Genomic DNA, 20,753 nt, shown 5'->3' with positions numbered 1-20,753 from the left:
GGGTGGCCAGTCCTCTTCTGGCTGTGCCGCGTGGAGAATAGAAACCTAGAGAGGAACCAGGCTCTGAGGGGTGGCCAGTCCTCTTCTGGCTGTGCCGCGTGGAGAATAGAAACCTAGAGAGGAACCAGGCTCTGAGGGGTGGCCAGTCCTCTTCTGGCTGTGCCGCGTGGAGAATAGAAACCTAGAGAGGAACCAGGCTCTGAGGGGTGGCCAGTCCTCTTCTGGCTGTGCCGCGTGGAGAATAGAAACCTAGAGAGGAACCAGGCTCTGAGGGGTGGCCAGTCCTCTCCTGGCTGTGCCGCGTGGAGAGGAACCAGGCTCTGAGGGGTGCCAGTCCTCTTCTGGCTGTGCCGCGTGGAGAATAGAAACCTAGAGAGGAACCAGGCTCTGAGGGGTGGCCAGTCCTCTTCTGGCTGTGCCGCGTGGAGAGGAACCAGGCTCTGAGGGGTGGCCAGTCCTCTTCTGGCTGTGCCGCGTGGAGAGGAACCAGGCTCTGAGGGGTGGCCAGTCCTCTTCTGGCTGTGCCGCGTGGAGAATAGAAACCTAGAGAGGAACCAGGCTCTGAGGGGTGGCCAGTCCTCTTCTGGCTGTGCCGCGTGGAGAGGAACCAGGCTCTGAGGGGTGGCCAGTCCTCTTCTGGCTGTGCCGCGTGGAGAGGAACCAGGCTCTGAGGGGTGGCCAGTCCTCTTCTGGCTGTGCCGCGTGGAGAGGAACCAGGCTCTGAGGGGTGGCCAGTCCTCTTCTGGCTGTGCCGCGTGGAGAGGAACCAGGCTCTGAGGGGTGGCCAGTCCTCTTCTGGCTGTGCCGCGTGGAGAGGAACCAGGCTCTGAGGGGTGGCCAGTCCTCTTCTGGCTGTGCCGCGTGGAGATGAACCAGGCTCTGAGGGATGGCCAGTCCTCTTCTGGCTGTGCCGCGTGGAGAGGAACCAGGCTCTGAGGGGTGGCCAGTCCTCTTCTGGCTGTGCCGTGTGGAGAGGAACCAGGCTCTGAGGGGTGGCCAGTCCTCTTCTGGCTGTGCCGCGTGGAGAGGAACCAGGCTCTGAGGGGTGGCCAGTCCTCTTCTGGCTGTGCCGCGTGGAGAGGAACCAGGCTCTGAGGGGTGGCCAGTCCTCTTCTGGCTGTGCCGCGTGGAGAGGAACCAGGCTCTGAGGGGTGGCCAGTCCTCTTCTGGCTGTGCCGCGTGGAGAGGAACCAGGCTCTGAGGGGTGGCCAGTCCTCTTCAGGCTGAGGGGTGGCCAGTCCTCTTCTGGCGTGGAGAGGAACCAGGCTCTGAGGGGTGGCCAGTCCTCTTCTGGCTGTGCCGCGTGGAGAGGAACCAGGCTCTGAGGGGTGGCCAGTCCTCTTCTGGCTGTGCCGCGTGGAGAGGAACCAGGCTCTGAGGGGTGGCCAGTCCTCTTCTGGCTGTGCCGCGTGGAGAGGAACCAGGCTCTGAGGGGTGGCCAGTCCTCTTCTGGCTGTGCCGCGTGGAGAGGAACCAGGCTCTGAGGGGTGGCCAGTCCTCTTCTGGCTGTGCCGCGTGGAGAGGAACCAGGCTCTGAGGGGTGGCCAGTCCTCTTCTGGCTGTGCCGCGTGGAGAGGAACCAGGCTCTGAGGGGTGGCCAGTCCTCTTCTGGCTGTGCCGCGTGGAGAGGAACCAGGCTCTGAGGGGTGGCCAGTCCTCTTCTGGCTGTGCCGCGTGGAGAGGAACCAGGCTCTGAGGGGTGGCCAGTCCTCTTCTGGCTGTGCCGCGTGGAGAGGAACCAGGCTCTGAGGGGTGGCCAGTCCTCTTCTGGCTGTGCCGCGTGGAGAGGAACCAGGCTCTGAGGGGTGGCCAGTCCTCTTCTGGCTGTGCCGTGTGGAGAGGAACCAGGCTCTGAGGGGTGGCCAGTCCTCTTCTGGCTGTGCCGCGTGGAGAGGAACCAGGCTCTGAGGGGTGGCCAGTCCTCTTCTGGCTGTGCCGTGTGGAGATGAACCAGGCTCTGAGGGGTGGCCAGTCCTCTTCTGGCTGTGCTGCGTGGAGAGGAACCAGGCTCTGAGGGGTGGCCAGTCCTCTTCTGGCTGTGCCGCATGGAGAGGAACCAGGCTCTGAGGGGTGGCCAGTCCTCTTCTGGCTGTGCCGTGTGGAGAGGAACCAGGCTCTGAGGGGTGGCCAGTCCTCTTCTGGCTGTGCCGTGTGGAGAGGAACCAGGCTCTGAGGGGTGGCCAGTCCTCTTCTGGCTGTGCCGCGTGGAGAGGAACCAGGCTCTGAGGGGTGGCCAGTCCTCTTCTGGCTGTGCCGCGTGGAGAGGAACCAGGCTCTGAGGGGTGGCCAGTCCTCTTCTGGCTGTGCCGCGTGGAGAGGAACCAGGCTCTGAGGGGTGGCCAGTCCTCTTCTGGCTGTGCCGCTCACAGCTCCATCACTAGGCATGTTATTGATTATAGCCCAGCGGGCCGCGGAAAACTACTTTTGATGCATTTGAAATTGCAGGTGTGAAATGTTTTATTTCCCACACAAAGCATTTTACCTTACAATTCAATTTTACCTTACAATTCAATTTTACCTTACAATTCAATTTGACTATGCAATTCAATTTTACCTTACAATTCAATTTGACTATGCAATTCAATTTTACCTTACAATTCAATTTTACCATACATTTAAATTTTACCATACAATTCAGTTTTACCATACAACTCAGTTGTACCATGTAATGCGAAATAAGATGATTTTAAGTGGCTTCTGTGACGATATTGTCATGCAAAATTATCAAATCATATCCAATTGTATTTGTCACATGCGCCGAATACAACAGGTGTAGTAGACCTTACAGTGAAATGCTGAATATAACAGGTGTAGTAGACCTTACAGTGAAATGCTGAATACAACAGGTGAAATGCTGAATACAACAGGTGTAGTAGACCTTACAGTGAAATGCTGAATACAACAGGTGTAGTAGATGCTGAATACAGTGAAATGCTGAATACAACAGGTGTAGTAGACCTTACAGTGAAATGCTGAATACAACAGGTGTAGTAGACCTTACAGTGAAATGCTGAATACAACAGGTGTAGTAGACCTTACAGTGAAATGCTGAATACAACAGGTGTAGTAGACCTTACAGTGAAATGCTGAATACAACAGGTGTAGTAGACCTTACAGTGAAATGCTGAATACAACAGGTGTAGTAGACCTTACAATGAAATGCTGAATACAACAATGAAATGCTGAATACAACAGGTGTAGTAGACCTTACAGTGAAATGCTGAATACAACAGGTGTAGTAGACCTTACAGTGAAATGCTGAATACAACATGTGTAGTAGACCTTACAGTGAAATGCTTACTTACAAGCTCGTAACCAACAATGCTTTAAGAAGTTAAGAGGAAAAAATTATTAAAAAGGGTTAAGCAAAAATTAGATAAGTAAAAAATAGAAAATATAAAATAAAAGTAACAAATAATTCAACAGCAGTAGTAAAATAACAAGTGAGGGTGACTGGAACGAGCTGCAACAAACACCTGGGCAGTTTGATGTCCATCTCTTCATTCAAAGTCTCAGTCATGGACACTCTTACTGACAGTTGTGGCGGCTGCTTTGCGTGATGTATTGTTGTCTCTACCTTCTTTCCCTTTGTGCTTTTGTCTGTGCCCAATAATGTTTGTACCCTGTTTTGTGCTGCTACCATGTTGTGTTGCTGCCATGTTGTGTTGCTACCATCCTGTGTTGTCATGTTGTGTTGCTACCATCCTGTGTTGTCATGTGTTGCTGCCATGCTATGTTGTCATGTTGTGTTGCTACCATGCTATGTTGTCATGTTGTGTTGCTACCATCCTGTGTTGTCATGTTGTGTTGCTACCATCCTGTGTTGTCATGTTGTGTTGCTACCGTCCTGTGTTGTCATGTTGTGTTGCTACCATGCTGTGTTGTCATGTTGTGTTGCTACCATGCTGTGTTGTCATGTTGTGTTGCTACCATGCTGTGTTGTCATGTTGTGTTGCTACCGTCCTGTGTTGTCATGTTGTGTTGCTACCATGCTGTGTTGTCATGTTGTGTTGCTACCGTCCTGTGTTGTCATGTTGTGTTGCTACCATGCTGTGTTGTCATGTTGTGTTGCTACCGTCCTGTGTTGTCATGTTGTGTTGCTACCATGCTATGTTGTCATGTTGTGTTGCTACCATGCTGTGTTGTCATGTTGTGTTGCTACCATGCTGTGTTGTCATGTTGTGTTGCTACCGTCCTGTGTTGTCATGTTGTGTTGCTACCGTCCTGTGTTGTCATGTTGTGTTGCTACCGTCCTGTGTTGTCATGTTGTGTTGCTACCATGCTGTGTTGTCATGTTGTGTTGCTACCGTCCTGTGTTGTCATGTTGTGTTGCTACCATGCTGTGTTGTCATGTTGTGTTGCTACCGTCCTGTGTTGTCATGTTGTGTTGCTACCATGCTGTGTTGTCATGTTGTGTTGCTACCGTCCTGTGTTGTCATGTTGTGTTGCTACCGTCCTGTGTTGTCATGTTGTGTTGCTACCATGCTGTGTTGTCATGTTGTGTTGCTACCATCCTGTGTTGTCATGTTGTGTTGCTACCATGCTGTGTTGTCATGTTGTGTTGCTACCATGCTGTGTTGTCATGTTGTGTTGCTACCGTCCTGTGTTGTCATGTTGTGTTGCTACCGTCCTGTGTTGTCATGTTGTGTTGCTACCATGCTGTGTTGTCATGTTGTGTTGCTACCATGCTGTGTTGTCATGTTGTGTTGCTACCGTCCTGTGTTGTCATGTGTTGCTGCCATGTTGTGTTGCTGCCATGCTATGTTGTCATGTGTTGCTGCCATGTTGTGTTGCTACCATGCTGTGTTGTCATGTTGTGTTGCTACCATGCTGTGTTGTCATGTTGTGTTGCTACCGTCCTGTGTTGTCATGTGTTGCTGCCATGCTATGTTGTTGTCTCTCTTTATGTAGTGCTGTGGTGTCTCTCTTGTCGTGATGTGTGTTTTGTCCTATATTTTAATTTAATGTATTTATATTTTTAATCTCAGCCCCCGTCCCTGCATATAGGGGGGACGGGGGCTATATATATATACAGGGGGTACCGTTACAGGGTCAATGTGCGGGGTCACCGGTTAGCTGAGGTATTTGAGGTTATATGTACATGTGGGTAGAGTTTAAGCGACTAAGCATAGATTATAAACAGAGAGTAGCAGCAGTGTAAAAGAGGGGTCTGGGTAGCCCTTTGATTAGCTATTCAGGACTCTTATGGCTTGGGGGTAGAAGCTGTTTAGAAGTCTCTTGGACCTAGACTTGGTGCTCCGGTACCACTTGCCATGCGGTAGCAGAGAGAACAGTCTATGACAAGGGTGGCTGGAGTCTTTGACAATTTTTAGGGCCTTCCTCTGACACTATCTAATATAGAGGTCCTGGATGGCAGGCAGCATGGCCCCAGTGATGTACTGGGTCGTACGCACTATCCTCTGCAGTCGCCGTACCAGGCAGTGATGCAACCAGTCAGGATGCTCTCGATGTCGCAGCTGTAAAACCTTTTGAGGATCTGAGGACCCATGCCAAATCTTTTCAGTCTCCTGAGGGGGAATAGGCTTTGTCGTGCCCTCTTCACAATTGTCTTAGTGTGTTTGGACCATGATAGTTTGTTGGTGATATGGACCAGAAGGAACTTGAAGCTCTCAACCTGCTCCACTACAGCCTTGTAGATGAGAATGGGGGTGTGCTCAGTCCTCCTTTTACTGTAGTGTAATTGAATTACATATCAGGGATAAAAAACGTTTCTATTTTATGAGTCGGGAGACATTTCATGCTAAATCACACTCCTCTGTTGAGGAACTTGAGCCGTGTATAGAACCACTAAAGCTCTGCTCTCACTGCTTCCTGGTGATATTACAAAAGAGCTAGACACAATGATTCTGGGTAATGAACAGTGCTTTAGAATATTATTTTGTCTGAGATGTGATTAAGGATGATATCACATTTTTTGGAGGGTTTACATTGATCCGAAGTTTATTGAAAGTAGAAATCCCGACGATTCTTCTGCTCCGTGTGGGGGTGGGATGACAGGGCCTACTGTGTTACCCTTAGTAGTCTGGTATTGTTCTGCTCCGTGTGGGGGTGGGATGACAGGGACTACTGTGTTACCCTTAGTAGTCTGGTATTCTTCTGCTCCGTGTGGGGGTGGGATGAGAGGGACTACTGTGTTACGCTTAGTAGTCTGGTATTCTTCTGCTCGTGTGGGGGTGGGATGACAGGGTCTATTGTGTTACCCTTAGTAGTCTGGTATTCTTCTGCTCCGTGTGGGGGGCGGTATGAGGGGGACTACTGTGTTACCCTTAGTAGTCTGATATTCTTCAGCTCCTGGCGGTATAGGGGGACTACTGTGTTACCCTTAGTAGTCTGGTATTCTTCTGCTCCGTGTGGGGGGCGGTATAGGGGGACTACTGTGTTACCCTTAGTAGTCTGGTATTCTTCAGCTCCGTGTGGGGGCGGTATAGGGGGACTACTGTGTTACCCTTAGTAGTCTGGTATTCTTCAGCTCCGTGTGGGGGCGGTATAGGGGGACTACTGTGTACCCTTAGTAGTCTGGTATTCTTCAGCTCCGTGTGGGGGCGGTATAGGGGGACTACTGTGTTCTTAGTAGTCTGGTATTCTTCTGCTCCGTGTGGGGGGCGGTATAGGGGGACTACTGTGTTACCCTTAGTAGTCTGGTATTCTTCTGCTCCGTGTGGGGGCGGTATAGGGACACTACTGTGTCTTAGTAGTCTGGTATTCTTCAGCTCCGTGTGGGGGCGGTATAGGGACACTACTGTGTCTTAGTAGTCTGGTATTCTTCAGCTCCGTGTGGGGGGCGGTATAGGGACACTACTGTGTCTTAGTAGTCTGGTATTCTTCAGCTCCGTGTGGGGGCGGTATAGGGACACTACTGTGTCTTAGTAGTCTGGTATTCTTCAGCTCCGTGTGGGGGGCGGTATAGGGACACTACTGTGTCTTAGTAGTCTGGTATTCTTCAGCTCCGTGTGGGGGGCGGTATAGGGACACTACTGTGTCTTAGTAGTCTGGTATTCTTCAGCTCCGTGTGGGGGCGGTATAGGGACACTACTGTGTTACCCTTAGTAGTCTGGTATTCTTCAGCTCCGTGTGGGGGCGGTATAGGGACACTACTGTGTCTTAGTAGTCTGATATTCTTCAGCTCCGTGTGGGGGCGGTATAGGGGACTACTGTGTCTTAGTAGTCTGGTATTCTTCAGCTCCGTGTGGGGGCGGTATAGGGGACTACTGTGTCTTAGTAGTCTGGTATTCTTCAGCTCCGTGTGGGGGGCGGTATAGGGACACTACTGTGTCTTAGTAGTCTGGTATTCTTCAGCTCCGTGTGGGGGGCGGTATAGGGGACTACTGTGTCTTAGTAGTCTGGTATTCTTCAGCTCCGTGTGGGGGGGGATGAGAGGGACTACTGTGTCTTAGTAGTCTGGTATTCTTCAGCTCCGTGTGGGGGCGGTATAGGGGGACTACTGTGTTACCCTTAGTAGTCTGGTATTCTTCTGGACACCGATCAGCTGTCATTTTCCTTACTTTAACTATAGTGAAACATTGATTTCCCTGTTGAAGCCGGGCTGACGTGTGTCAGGGACACTCTCTTTCTTGTGTAGTATTTTTGAGTTAGCCTTTGGGCAAATTTTCAGAGAGGTTAATGATTGCAAGCCATTTCGATGGGTGTGATTCGATAATTAAGGCCATGAGAAAGCCATTCCAAACTCTGGGACAAATGTACACATTCCCCATAGTTTTCAGGCCAGTTTAATTTTGACTCTTGTAAGTTTTCGTTTTCGGGGTCAAAGTCTGTTGGTAGTGGATTGTAAGCCGTTTATTATAAGTGTGTTTCTGCTCCAGAGAACGAGTACAAAATAATGCCTTTTAAACACTAGGCCAATTATTCTGGTTTGATTGTTGATTAATCAAGTCAATGAGTTTATTTTGATGAATGACATGCTTTGGTAGTTGTAAACTCCAGTGGTGACAGAGTGCTGGTAGACATCCGACAGTGACTTGGTAATGATTGAAACAGGGTAACTGGTGACATGTCTGTTGGGTCTGTCGGATCTGTTGCTTCACATTTTTCCTGCAGCTTTTATGAACACTGGTTTAATCATTGCCCCTTTACAAACATACTTTGCTTTATTTAATACTCATTTTATTTACAACCTACAAAATGACTCTCCATATGTTTCACTGGAGAAGAAATAAGACTGGCATTATGAGAAATTCTAAGCACCCTGGATGGAGAGAATTGGGGTTTGAGTGAATTGAGACACACACACACACACACACACACACACACACACACACACACACACACACACACACACACACACACACACACACACACACACACACACACACACACACACACACACACACACACACACACACACACACACACACACACACACACACACACACACACACACACACAGAGACAAAAAAACTAAACTACCACTGTCTCCATCTTATTTGGTACAGACTTCAATTGATGTGGTTCTTGAATAGAGATCCAGTTCACGTAATCATTTTCCCCCAGACATTGCATGCAGTTACATGGGGAGTCTATTCCTCTGTTTAATATACCTATTCCTCTGTTTAATATACCTATTCCTCTGTTTAATATACCTATTCCTCTGTTTAATATACCTATTCCTCTATGTTTAATATACCTATTCCTCTATGTTTAATATACATATTCCTCTATGTTTAATATACTTATTCCTCTATGTTTAATATACCTATTCCTCTATGTTTAATATACCTATTCCTCTGTTTAATATACCTATTCCTCTATGTTTAATATAACTATTCCTCTATGTTTAATATACCTATTCCTCTATGTTTAATATACCTATTCCTCTATGTTTAATATATCTATTCCTCTGTTTAATATACCTATTCCTCTATGTTTAATATAACTATTCCTCTATGCTTAATATACCTATTCCTCTATGTTTAATATACCTATTCCTCTATGTTTAATATATCTATTCCTCTGTTTAATATATCTATTCCTCTGTTTAATATACCTATTCCTCTATGTTTAATATACCTATTCCTCTATGTTTAATATACCTATTCCTCTATGTTTAATATACCTATTCCTCTATGTTTAATATATCTATTCCTCTATGTTTAATATACCTATTCCTCAAGGAAGTGTGACACTAAAACATTCTGTCTGTGTGTCTATGCTGCCTGCCTGCAGATATGGTGAGGAAAAAGAACCCCCCTTTGAGAAGCTTCGGCGGTGAGGAAGAAGGAGAAGGTGAGGCTCTGGCCGCGGAGGCCACTGGGCCAGATAGTGAGGACAGTGCCGGGAGCCGGGCCTCAGAGCCCAACGGTGCCGACGGGCTGCTGCCGGCCGAACTTGGTCGGGCCCACGTGCCAGTCCCAGACGAGCAGGAGGACTCCTCTTCCTCCCCGGGCTCCGTCTCAGGCTCCATCAAACGGGACGGAGGAGGGAGGGGCGGCGGAGGAGTGGGAACAGCGGCGACAGTAAACACCGACAGGCCTGTCTTTAATTACCCCAGCCACAAGAAGGGAGGAAATGTAGCGTCCTTCCCCTGCCACGAGGTGACAGACTCAGATCTGCTGGCGCTCCCATCCTGGGCCGGGCCCGACGGGGCTGTGTCTCTGTCTCCTCTCAGATCAGAACCAGATGAGGGGGACGGGACACAGGCACGCAGCCCGGCGGGGGAGCTGCTGCTGGGGAAGGTCGGGGAGAGAGGAGGGGGAGAAAGGGTGGGTGTCAGGGAGGGGTTGCTGCTGGCCGCCCGAGGGAGGGGTGTCATCGTCCAGGGCGTCACCAGTAACGGGGAGGACAAGGACACCTCCTACAGCCCCACAGGGGGGACTTCAGTCCACCAGGATGGGGTGGAGGGCTCTGGATACCCCTTGCTACGCCCCCTCCACCCACATAGGGGGGCAGGCGAGGGGGCCGGGGACATCACGCCCAGCCCCATGGGGGCCGAGACAGGGGTAGCCCCACCCTGCTCTCCCAAACTGCAGGACTTCAAGTGCAACATCTGTGGGTACGGTTACTACGGGAATGACCCCACGGACCTGGTCAAGCACTATCGGAAATACCATCTGGGCCTGCACAACCGCACACGGCAGGACGCAGAGCTGGACACTAAGATACTGGCCCTGCACAACATGGTGGGCTTCTCCTCACAGAGCCAACACGCCAAAGACATTACACGGCCCCCGTCCTACACCGCCCTGACCGGGGCGCCACAGGACTCTACAGGGTCACCACGCATGTTACTTAACGGCACCTATGACGTACAGGTAAATATGCTCTGCACCTGAAAAAAAGTTTGTTGGTATTCAATATTCAATATTGGTTAGTGGGTGTCTGTTTGTCTTTCATAACTACCGAAACTCCAGGTACCAGAACCACCCATCAGTAGTACTGTATAACGGGACAGTTCCTACCCAACTAGATGCCCAGGCGTTGTATTGCATCAATCAACGGTTGCGTGCCACATCATTGACTGTGTAGTCGATCATCAGATTGCTATATCATATGATGTGGCTGATCAATCAATCAATCAATCAAATGTATTTATGAAGCCCTTCGTACATCAGCTGATATATCAAAGTGCTGTACAGAAACCCAGCCTAAAACCCCAAACAGCAGGCAATGCAGGTGTAGAAGCACGATATGTTGATATGTTGTGAATAGCTTTCCAGGTGTTGTAAGATCTGGCATGCAACTGCAATGTAGTCTGCAGGAACTCAATCATTATCTGCATTGAAACCAAGGTCAGCCAGGGTTTGAGACTTGTCTCTTAGTGGGACACTTGTGTCATCAACGTAACTGGACACCCATGGAGAGAGGACTCGTGGGAAGTGTAGTCTTTTTTGTCACTGTAATAAATACAGTTGAAGTTGGAGGTTTACATACACCTTAGCCAAGTACATTTAAACTCAGCTTTTCATTCCTGACATTTAATCCTCGTAACAATTCCCTGTCTTAGGTCAGTTAGGATCACCACTTTATTTGAAGAATGTGAAATGTCAGAATAACAGTAGAGAGAATCATTTATTTCAGCTTTTATTTCTTTCATCACATTCCCAGTGGGTCAGAAGTTTACATATACTCAATTAGTATTTGGTAGCATTGCCTTTAAATTGTTTAACTTGGGTCAAACATTTCGGGCAGCCTTCCACAAGCTTCCCATAATAAGCTGGGTGAATTTTGGTCCATTCCTTCTGACAGAGCTGGTGTACCTGAGTCAGGTTTGTAGGCCTCCTTGCTCTCACATGCTTTTTCAGTTCTGCCCACAACTTCTCTATAGGATTTGGGTCAGGGCTTTGTGATGGCCACTCAAATACCTTGACTTTGTTGTCCTTAAGCCATTTTGCCACAACTTTGGAAGTATGCTTGGGGTCGTTGTCCATTTGGAAGACCCATTTGCTACCAAGCTTTAACTTTAACTGATGTCTTGAGATGTTACTTCAATATATCCACATAATTTTCCTTCTTATGATGACATCTTAAGTGCACCAGTCCCTCGTGCAGCAAAGTACCCCCACCACATGATGCTGCCACCCCCGTGCTACACGGTTGGGATGGTGTTCTTCGGCTTGCAAGCCTCCCCCTTTTTTCTCCAAACATAACGATGGTCATTATGGCCAAACAGTTCTATTTTTGTTTCATCAGACCAGAGGACATTTCTCCAAAAAGTGAGATCTTTGTCCCCATGTGCAGTTGCAAACCGTAGTCTCGCTTTTTTATGGCGCTTTTTTGGAGCAGTGGCTTCTACCTTGCTTCTACCAAGTTGTCGATATAGGACTCGTTTTATTGAGGATATAGATACTTTTGCACCTGTTTCCTCCAGCATCTTCACAAGGTCCTTTTTCGTACCAGAGTACATTCATCTCTAGGAGACAGAACGCGTCTCCTTCCTGAGCAGTATGAGCAGTATGATGGCTGCGTGGTCCCATGGTGTTTATACAGATGAACGTGGTACCTTCAGGTGTTTGGAAATTTCTCCCAAGGATGAGCCAGACTTGTGGAGGTCTACAATTATTTTTCTGAGGTCTTGGCTGATTTCTTTTGATTTTCCCATGATGTCAAGCAAAGAGGCACTGAGATTGAAGATAGGCCTTCAAATGCATCCACAGGTACACCTCCAATTGACTCAAATGATGTCCATTAGCCGATCAGAAGCTTCTAAAGCCATGACATCATTTTCTGGAATTTTCCAAGCTGTTTAAAGGCACAGACAACTTAGTGAATGCAATCTTCTGACCCACTGTAATTGTGATACAGTGAGTTATAAATGAAATAATCTGTCTGTAAACAATTGTTGGAGAAATTACATGTGTCATGCACAAAGTAGATGTCCTCACCGACTTGACAAAACTATAGTTTGTTAACAAGAAATTTGTGGAGTGGTTGAAAAACGAGTTTTAATAGCTCCAACTTCCAACTTCAACTGTACATCTCAACCTGGACATTATATGGACTACACGTCCATAAAAACAACTATTTTATGACCCTCCATTTTGTAATAGCACGTTGTGGGCAATCTGAGCTAATGGTTTTTGACCTATAGAATAAATTGCTCTGTTACTCACAATTTTTAGTGGAGCTTATTTGTGAAATGATGTGTACTTTTTAGCTAATTTAATATTTTAATATTGACCAGACATGATTTATAAATATGTCTTTAGGTTTTAGGATGGACTATTTAGGATGTAACTATATGAGTTATTAAATTGATGATGCATAACCCTTCAAAATATAGCTACAGTACATCCATCCTATTTGTGTTTGATAGTTATTTGTTGTTTTGAAAGCTTTTCTCATCATGTTTGTGTGTGATTTATTTTATTGGCGTACACAGGTTCATTTGTAAAGTGCCACAACCATTTAGCGATTTCCTTGTGTACAGAAATAAAAGTTTATATTGTATTAAGGGAAGGCCTGCCAAACATATATTGCACACATGGACCTTACAGTATGTGCACTGTTTTGGAGTCTTAAACATATGATCTAATAACCCCAAAAGAAAAGGGCCCTACGTGACTATTACCATCCTCTGGTTGAAATGATTTCTTAGCAGTCTTTGTCTCGCTATCCATTTCAATTGGATGTCTCGGGGTTCGAATATTGTTATTATATATATATATTCCAAAAAAAAGTAATACAATCATAAACACTGTTCTGTTTTCATCCCCTAGTGGGAATTTTCCATGCAGTAACATCGAAGGCTGCTCATTTCTCATTACCCAATGAAAAGGGAGAAAAGATTACCCAATGAAAAGGGAGAAAAGATTACCCAATGAAAAGGGAGAAAAGATTACCCAATGAAAAGGGAGAAAAGATTACCCAATGAAAAGGGAAGGGAGAGGTATCCAGTGAAAACAGGGAACTGGGTTTATTTTAAACGAGGGGTAATGAACAGATGTCAGAGCCTGTTATCTGCACAGCTTTCACGGCGTGCCGTTTCTCCCTCCACTTCAACAATGTCATGTTTACAATTCCAGTGGTGCATTTAACTCTAGTGTTCCTTGTAAATGAGGTGAGTTTGTCCCGGGGTCTGGGCCTCTTAATGCCATATCATACAGAAGCAGGGCCATTTGGCCTTTTAACCCACCACAGATTGTAATTAGGCCACCTCTAATGTTGTTTTCCTCCTTCAAATATTCACACTGTCTCGGACTAAGTGGGCTGATGTGTTGGTATGGCTGACACCTTATTTCTCTCTCTCTAATGGTCATGTCATGTGTGTGTGTGTGTGTGTGTGTGTGTGTGTGTGTGTGTGTGTGTGTGTGTGTGTGTGTGTGTGTGTGTGTGTGTGTGTGTGTGTGTGTGTGTGTGTGTGTGTGTGTGTGTGTGTGTGTGTGTGTGTGTGTGTGTGTAGGTTGTGTGTGTGTGTGAGAGGAGTGTTTGTGTGTATATGTGTCTGTGAGAAGAAAATCCCGGTGAATACCTGACCAGACAGACTTTTTGCATATTGCTATTGTTTTGGGATGTGTACCATTCCACACCCAAGTTAACGTTATGGGTGAACGTTTATTTTTAGCCTACTGCACATGTCCACAAAGGTACACTCTGAGAGAGCCTGCGGATATCACTTTATCATTTTTAAATATGATATTATAATCTTGTGATGCTGCTCTGGTCTAATGACACTTTGCAGTCTCTGGTCTCTGTACCCGCAGTCTCTGGTCTCTGGTCGCTGTACCCGCAGTCTCTGGTCTCTGGAGACATTGGCAAGGCACAGTAAGACTTTTCCCCACTGATCTCCGAGTAGATAGTCTCACTGCATTCAGAAGACAGAGAAGAACAGACTTCATAGGACTGTAGTAGTACTTCATAGGACTGTAGTAGTACTTCATAGGTTTGTAGTAGTACTTCATAGGACTGTAGTAGTACTTCATAGGACTGTAGTAATACTTCATAGGACTGTAGTAGTACTTCATAGGACTGTAGTAGTACTTCATATGACTGTAGTAGTACTTCATAGGACTGTAGTAGTACTTCATAGTACTGTTTCAAGATTGCAACAAACAAAGTACAGTCATTTATGACAATCCCATTAGTAACACAAGCTCCATTTTTTCCCACTTACAATCCACAAACTGTGTTAAAATACTAAATGTTTTATACATTTATATTTCATTCCATCATAGACATCTTCTGGTATTTCATTGTATTTATTTTATTGCTAATATTTCAGAGGACATTTGGCTTGACAGAGTAGGCCAGTCATATAATACAGGTCTATGTAGCTAATCTCTTCAGGCAGGTTTAGGAGCGACCCGCTCTGTTTCAGTCATTTTATTTTGATTTGTTTTACTTAACCTTCATTTAACTAGGCAAGTCAGTTAAGAACACATTTTGATTTGCCAAAAGGCAAAAGGCCTTCTGTGGGGACGGGGGCTGGGATTAAAAGTCATTTCTCATCTTCTAGAAAATGACACCAGGATCAAGACCTCCCTCTTACACACACTGGATAACCTTCCCATTATAGAACGTCTCTGGCTCCGGGATATTTCACACAGCAACACTTATGTTTACAATTTGAGCCATTTGTTGGAGACTTGGAGGTCAAGGTGCGTAGGTTGTTGAAATTCAGGGAACATGTTCGATTGCAAGGTTGGTTTGGTTTTGTTGCTCTTACCAGACAACAACCTTGACTGCTGGATCCCTGCCAGGCACTCTCGGTGTTCACGCTTACACAAGCATCGAAAATACTTGGAAATGGAGATTGGATTTGTTGCGTATCATTAGGAAACAGGTGTTTCTTTAGTAGTATTCTGATATAAACCCCTTCGTTCTATCACAGTGCTTCTGATTGGCTGCATTGTCAACTTGATCATCAAAACGATCTCAAGTTTGCCATTTCTCTTCTTTAATAACACGAGGGAATTCATATTTTATAATGTCTAATAGACATTGTTATACAGCACGTCTTACCATATAAAGTAGCTGATCTTACTCCAGGTGTTCTAGTATGATCTATCAGCTGCTCTTACTCCAGGTGTTCTAGTATGATCTATCAGCTGCTCTTACTCCAGGTGTTCTAGTATGATCTATCAGCTGCTCTTATCCCAGGTGTTCTAGTATGATCTATCAGCTGCTCTTATCCCAGGTGTTCTAGTATGAACTATCAGCTGCTCTTACTCCAGGTGTTCTAGTATGATCTATCAGCTGCTCTTACTCCAGGTGTTCTAGTATGATCTATCAGCTGCTCTTATCCCAGGTGTTCTAGTATGATCTATCAGCTGCTCTTATCCCAGGTGTTCTAGTATGATCTATCAGCTGCTCTTATCCCAGGTGTTCTAGTTTGATCTTTCAGCTGCTCTTACTCCAGGTGTTCTAGTATGATCTATCAGCTGCTCTTACTCCAGGTGTTCTAGTATGATCTATCAGCTGCTCTTACTCCAGGTGTTCTAGTATGATCTATCAGCTGCTCTTACTCCAGGTGTTCTAGTATGATCTATCAGCTGCTCTTATCCCAGGTGTTCTAGTTTGATCTATCAGCTGCTCTTACTCCAGGTGTTCTACTATGATCTATCAGCTGCTCTTACTCCAGGTGTTCTAGTATGATCTATCAGCTGCTCTTATCCCAGGTGTTCTAGTTTGATCTATCAGCTGCTCTTATCCCAGGTGTTCTAGTATGATCTATCAGCTGCTCTTACTCCAGGTGTTCTAGTTTGATCTATCAGCTGCTCTTATCCCAGGTGTTCTAGTATGATCTATCAGCTGCTCTTACTCCAGGTGTTCTAGTATGATCTATCAGCTGCTCTTACTCCAGGTGTTCTAGTATGATCTATCAGCTGCTCTTACTCCAGGTGTTCTAGTATGATCTATCAGCTGCTCTTATCCCAGGTGTTCTAGTTTGATCTATCAGCTGCTCTTATCCCAGGTGTTCTAGTATGATCTATCAGCTGCTCTTATCCCAGGTGTTCTAGTTTGATCTTTCAGCTGCTCTTACTCCAGGTGTTCTAGTATGATCTATCAGCTGCTCTTATCCCAGGTGTTCTAGTTTGATCTATCAGCTGCTCTTACCCAAGGTGTTCTAGTATGATCTATCAGCTGCTCTTATCCCAGGTGTTCTAGTATGATCTATCAGCTGCTCTTACTCCAGGTGTTCTAGTTTGATCTTTCAGCTGCTCTTATCCCAGGTGTTCTAGTTTGATCTATCAGCTGCTCTTACCCAAGGTGTTCTAGTATGACCTATCAGCTGCTCTTACTCCAGGTGTTCTAGTTTGATCTATCAGCTGCTCTTATCCCAGGTGTTCTAGTTTGATCTATCAGCTGCTCTTACTCCAGGTGTTCTAGTTTGATCTATCAGCTGCTCTTACTCCAGGTGTTCTAGTTTGATCTATCAGCTGCTCTTACCCCAGGTGTTCTAGTTTGATCTATCAGCTGCTCTTACTCCAGGTGTTCTAGTTTGATCTTTCAGCTGATCTTACCCTAGGTGTTCTAGATTGATCTATCAGCTGATCTTACTCCAGGTGTTCTAGTATGATCTATCAGCTGCTCTTACTCCACGTGTTCTAGTTTGATCTATCAGCTGCTCTTACTCCAGGTGTTCTAGTTTGATCTATCAGCTGCTCTTACTCCAGGTGTTCTAGTTTGATCTATCAGCTGATCTTACTCCAGGTGTTCTAGTTTGATCTATCAGCTGATCTTACTCCAGGTGTTCTAGTCTGATCTTTCAGCTGCTCTTACTCCAGGTGTTCTAGTATGAACTATCAGCTGCTCTTATCCCAGGTGTTCTATATTGTTCTATCAGCTGCTCTTATCCCAGGTGTTCTAGTATGAACTATCAGCTGTTCTTATCCCAGGTGTTCTAGTATGAACTATCAGCTGCTCTTATCCCAGGTGTTCTAGTATGAACTATCAGCTGCTCTTATCCCAGGTGTTCTAGTATGAACTATCAGCTGCTCTTATCCTAGGTGTTCTAGTATGAACTATCAGCTGCTCTTATCCCAGGTGTTCTAGTATGAACTATCAGCTGCTCTTATCCCAGGTGTTCTAGTATGAACTATCAGCTGTTCTTATCCCAGGTGTTCTAGTATGAACTATCAGCTGCTCTTATCCCAGGTGTTCTAGTATGAACTATCAGCTGCTCTTATCCCAGGTGTTCTAGTATGAACTATCAGCTGCTCTTATCCTAGGTGTTCTAGTATGAACTATCAGCTGCTCTTATCCCAGGTGTTCTAGTATGAACTATCAGCTGCTCTTATCCCAGGTGTTCTATATTGTTCTATCAGCTGCTCTTATCCCAGGTGTTCTATATTGTTCTATCAGCTGCTCTTATCCCAGGTGTTCTATATTGTTCTATCAGCTGCTCTTATCCCAGGTGTTCTATATTGTTCTATCAGCTGCTCTTATCCCAGGTGTTCTATATTGTTCTATCAGCTGCTCTTATCCCAGGTGTTCTATATTGTTCTATCAGCTGCTCTTATCCCAGGTGTTCTATATTGTTCTATCAGCTGCTCTTATCCCAGGTGTTCTAGTATGAACTATCAGCTGTTCTTATCCCAGGTGTTCTAGTCTGATCTATCAGCTGCTCTTATCCCAGGTGTTCTAGTATGAACTATCAGCTGCTCTTATCCCAGGTGTTCTAGTATGAACTATCAGCTGTTCTTATCCCAGGTGTTCTAGTCTGATCTATCAGCTGCTCTTATCCCAGGTGTTCTAGTATGAACTATCAGCTGCTCTTATCCCAGGTGTTCTAGTATGAACTATCAGCTGCTCTTATCCCAGGTGTTCTAGTATGAACTATCAGCTGCTCTTATCCCAGGTGTTCTATATTGTTCTATCAGCTGCTCTTATCCCAGGTGTTCTAGTATGAACTATCAGCTGTTCTTATCCCAGGTGTTCTATATTGTTCTATCAGCTGCTCTTATGCCAGGTGTTCTATATTGTTCTATCAGCTGCTCTTATCCCAGGTGTTCTATATTGTTCTATCAGCTGCTCTTATCCCAGGTGTTCTAGTATGAACTATCAGCTGCTCTTACCCTAGGTGTTCTAGTTTGATCTATCAGCTGCTCTTACTCCAGGTGTTCTAGTTTGATCTACCAGCTGCTCTTATCCCAGGTGTTCTAGTTTGATCTACCAGCTGCTCTTACTCCAGGTGTTCTAGTTTGATCTATCAGCTGCTCTTACTCCAGGTGTTCTAGTTTGATCTATCAGCTGCTCTTACTCCAGGTGTTCTAGTTTGATCTATCAGCTGCTCTTATCCCAGGTGTTCTAGTTTGATCTATCAGCTGCTCTTACTCCAGGTGTTCTAGTTTGATCTATCAGCTGCTCTTATCCCAGGTGTTCTAGTTTGATCTATCAGCTGCTCTTACTCCAGGTGTTCTATATTGTTCTATCAGCTGCTCTTATCCCAGGTGTTCTAGTTTGATCTATCAGCTGCTCTTACTCCAGGTGTTCTAGTTTGATCTATCAGCTGCTCTTACTCCAGGTGTTCTAGTTTGATCTATCAGCTGCTCTTACTCCAGGTGTTCTAGTTTGATCTATCAGCTGCTCTTACTCCAGGTGTTCTAGTATGATCTATCAGCTGCTCTTATCCCAGGTGTTCTAGTTTGATCTATCAGCTGCTCTTATCCCAGGTGTTCTAGTATGATCTATCAGCTGCTCTTACTCCAGGTGTTCTAGTTTGATCTATCAGCTGCTCTTATCCCAGGTGTTCTAGTATGATCTATCATCTGCTCTTACTCCAGGTGTTCTAGTATGATCTATCAGCTGCTCTTACTCCAGGTGTTCTAGTATGATCTATCAGCTGCTCTTACTCCAGGTGTTCTAGTATGATCTATCAGCTGCTCTTATCCCAGGTGTTCTAGTTTGATCTATCAGCTGCTCTTATCCCAGGTGTTCTAGTATGATCTATCAGCTGCTCTTATCCCAGGTGTTCTAGTTTGATCTTTCAGCTGCTCTTACTCCAGGTGTTCTAGTATGATCTATCAGCTGCTCTTATCCCAGGTGTTCTAGTTTGATCTATCAGCTGCTCTTACCCAAGGTGTTCTAGTATGATCTATCAGCTGCTCTTATCCCAGGTGTTCTAGTATGATCTATCAGCTGCTCTTACTCCAGGTGTTCTAGTTTGATCTTTCAGCTGCTCTTATCCCAGGTGTTCTAGTTTGATCTATCAGCTGCTCTTACCCAAGGTGTTCTAGTATGACCTATCAGCTGCTCTTACTCCAGGTGTTCTAGTTTGATCTATCAGCTGCTCTTATCCCAGGTGTTCTAGTTTGATCTATCAGCTGCTCTTACTCCAGGTGTTCTAGTTTGATCTATCAGCTGCTCTTACTCCAGGTGTTCTAGTTTGATCTATCAGCTGCTCTTACCCCAGGTGTTCTAGTTTGATCTATCAGCTGCTCTTACTCCAGGTGTTCTAGTTTGATCTTTCAGCTGATCTTACCCTAGGTGTTCTAGATTGATCTATCAGCTGATCTTACTCCAGGTGTTCTAGTATGATCTATCAGCTGCTCTTACTCCACGTGTTCTAGTTTGATCTATCAGCTGCTCTTACTCCAGGTGTTCTAGTTTGATCTATCAGCTGCTCTTACTCCAGGTGTTCTAGTTTGATCTATCAGCTGATCTTACTCCAGGTGTTCTAGTTTGATCTATCAGCTGATCTTACTCCAGGTGTTCTAGTCTGATCTTTCAGCTGCTCTTACTCCAGGTGTTCTAGTATGAACTATCAGCTGCTCTTATCCCAGGTGTTCTATATTGTTCTATCAGCTGCTCTTATCCCAGGTGTTCTAGTATGAACTATCAGCTGTTCTTATCCCAGGTGTTCTAGTATGAACTATCAGCTGCTCTTATCCCAGGTGTTCTAGTATGAACTATCAGCTGCTCTTATCCCAGGTGTTCTAGTATGAACTATCAGCTGCTCTTATCCTAGGTGTTCTAGTATGAACTATCAGCTGCTCTTATCCCAGGTGTTCTAGTATGAACTATCAGCTGCTCTTATCCCAGGTGTTCTAGTATGAACTATCAGCTGTTCTTATCCCAGGTGTTCTAGTATGAACTATCAGCTGCTCTTATCCCAGGTGTTCTAGTATGAACTATCAGCTGCTCTTATCCCAGGTGTTCTAGTATGAACTATCAGCTGCTCTTATCCTAGGTGTTCTAGTATGAACTATCAGCTGCTCTTATCCCAGGTGTTCTAGTATGAACTATCAGCTGCTCTTATCCCAGGTGTTCTATATTGTTCTATCAGCTGCTCTTATCCCAGGTGTTCTATATTGTTCTATCAGCTGCTCTTATCCCAGGTG

General features: G+C 45.7%; 1 pseudogene; it reads left to right on the top strand.

The window, feature by feature from the left end:
- LOC124012273 overlaps positions 1-20,753 on the top strand; it is a 245,447-nt pseudogene that overhangs the window by 44,330 nt on the left and 180,364 nt on the right.

Source organism: Oncorhynchus gorbuscha, linkage group LG24 (assembly GCF_021184085.1).
Source record: "Oncorhynchus gorbuscha isolate QuinsamMale2020 ecotype Even-year linkage group LG24, OgorEven_v1.0, whole genome shotgun sequence".
Lineage (NCBI taxonomy): Eukaryota > Metazoa > Chordata > Actinopteri > Salmoniformes > Salmonidae > Oncorhynchus > Oncorhynchus gorbuscha.
This window is presented reverse-complemented; position numbering and strand designations above follow the sequence as displayed.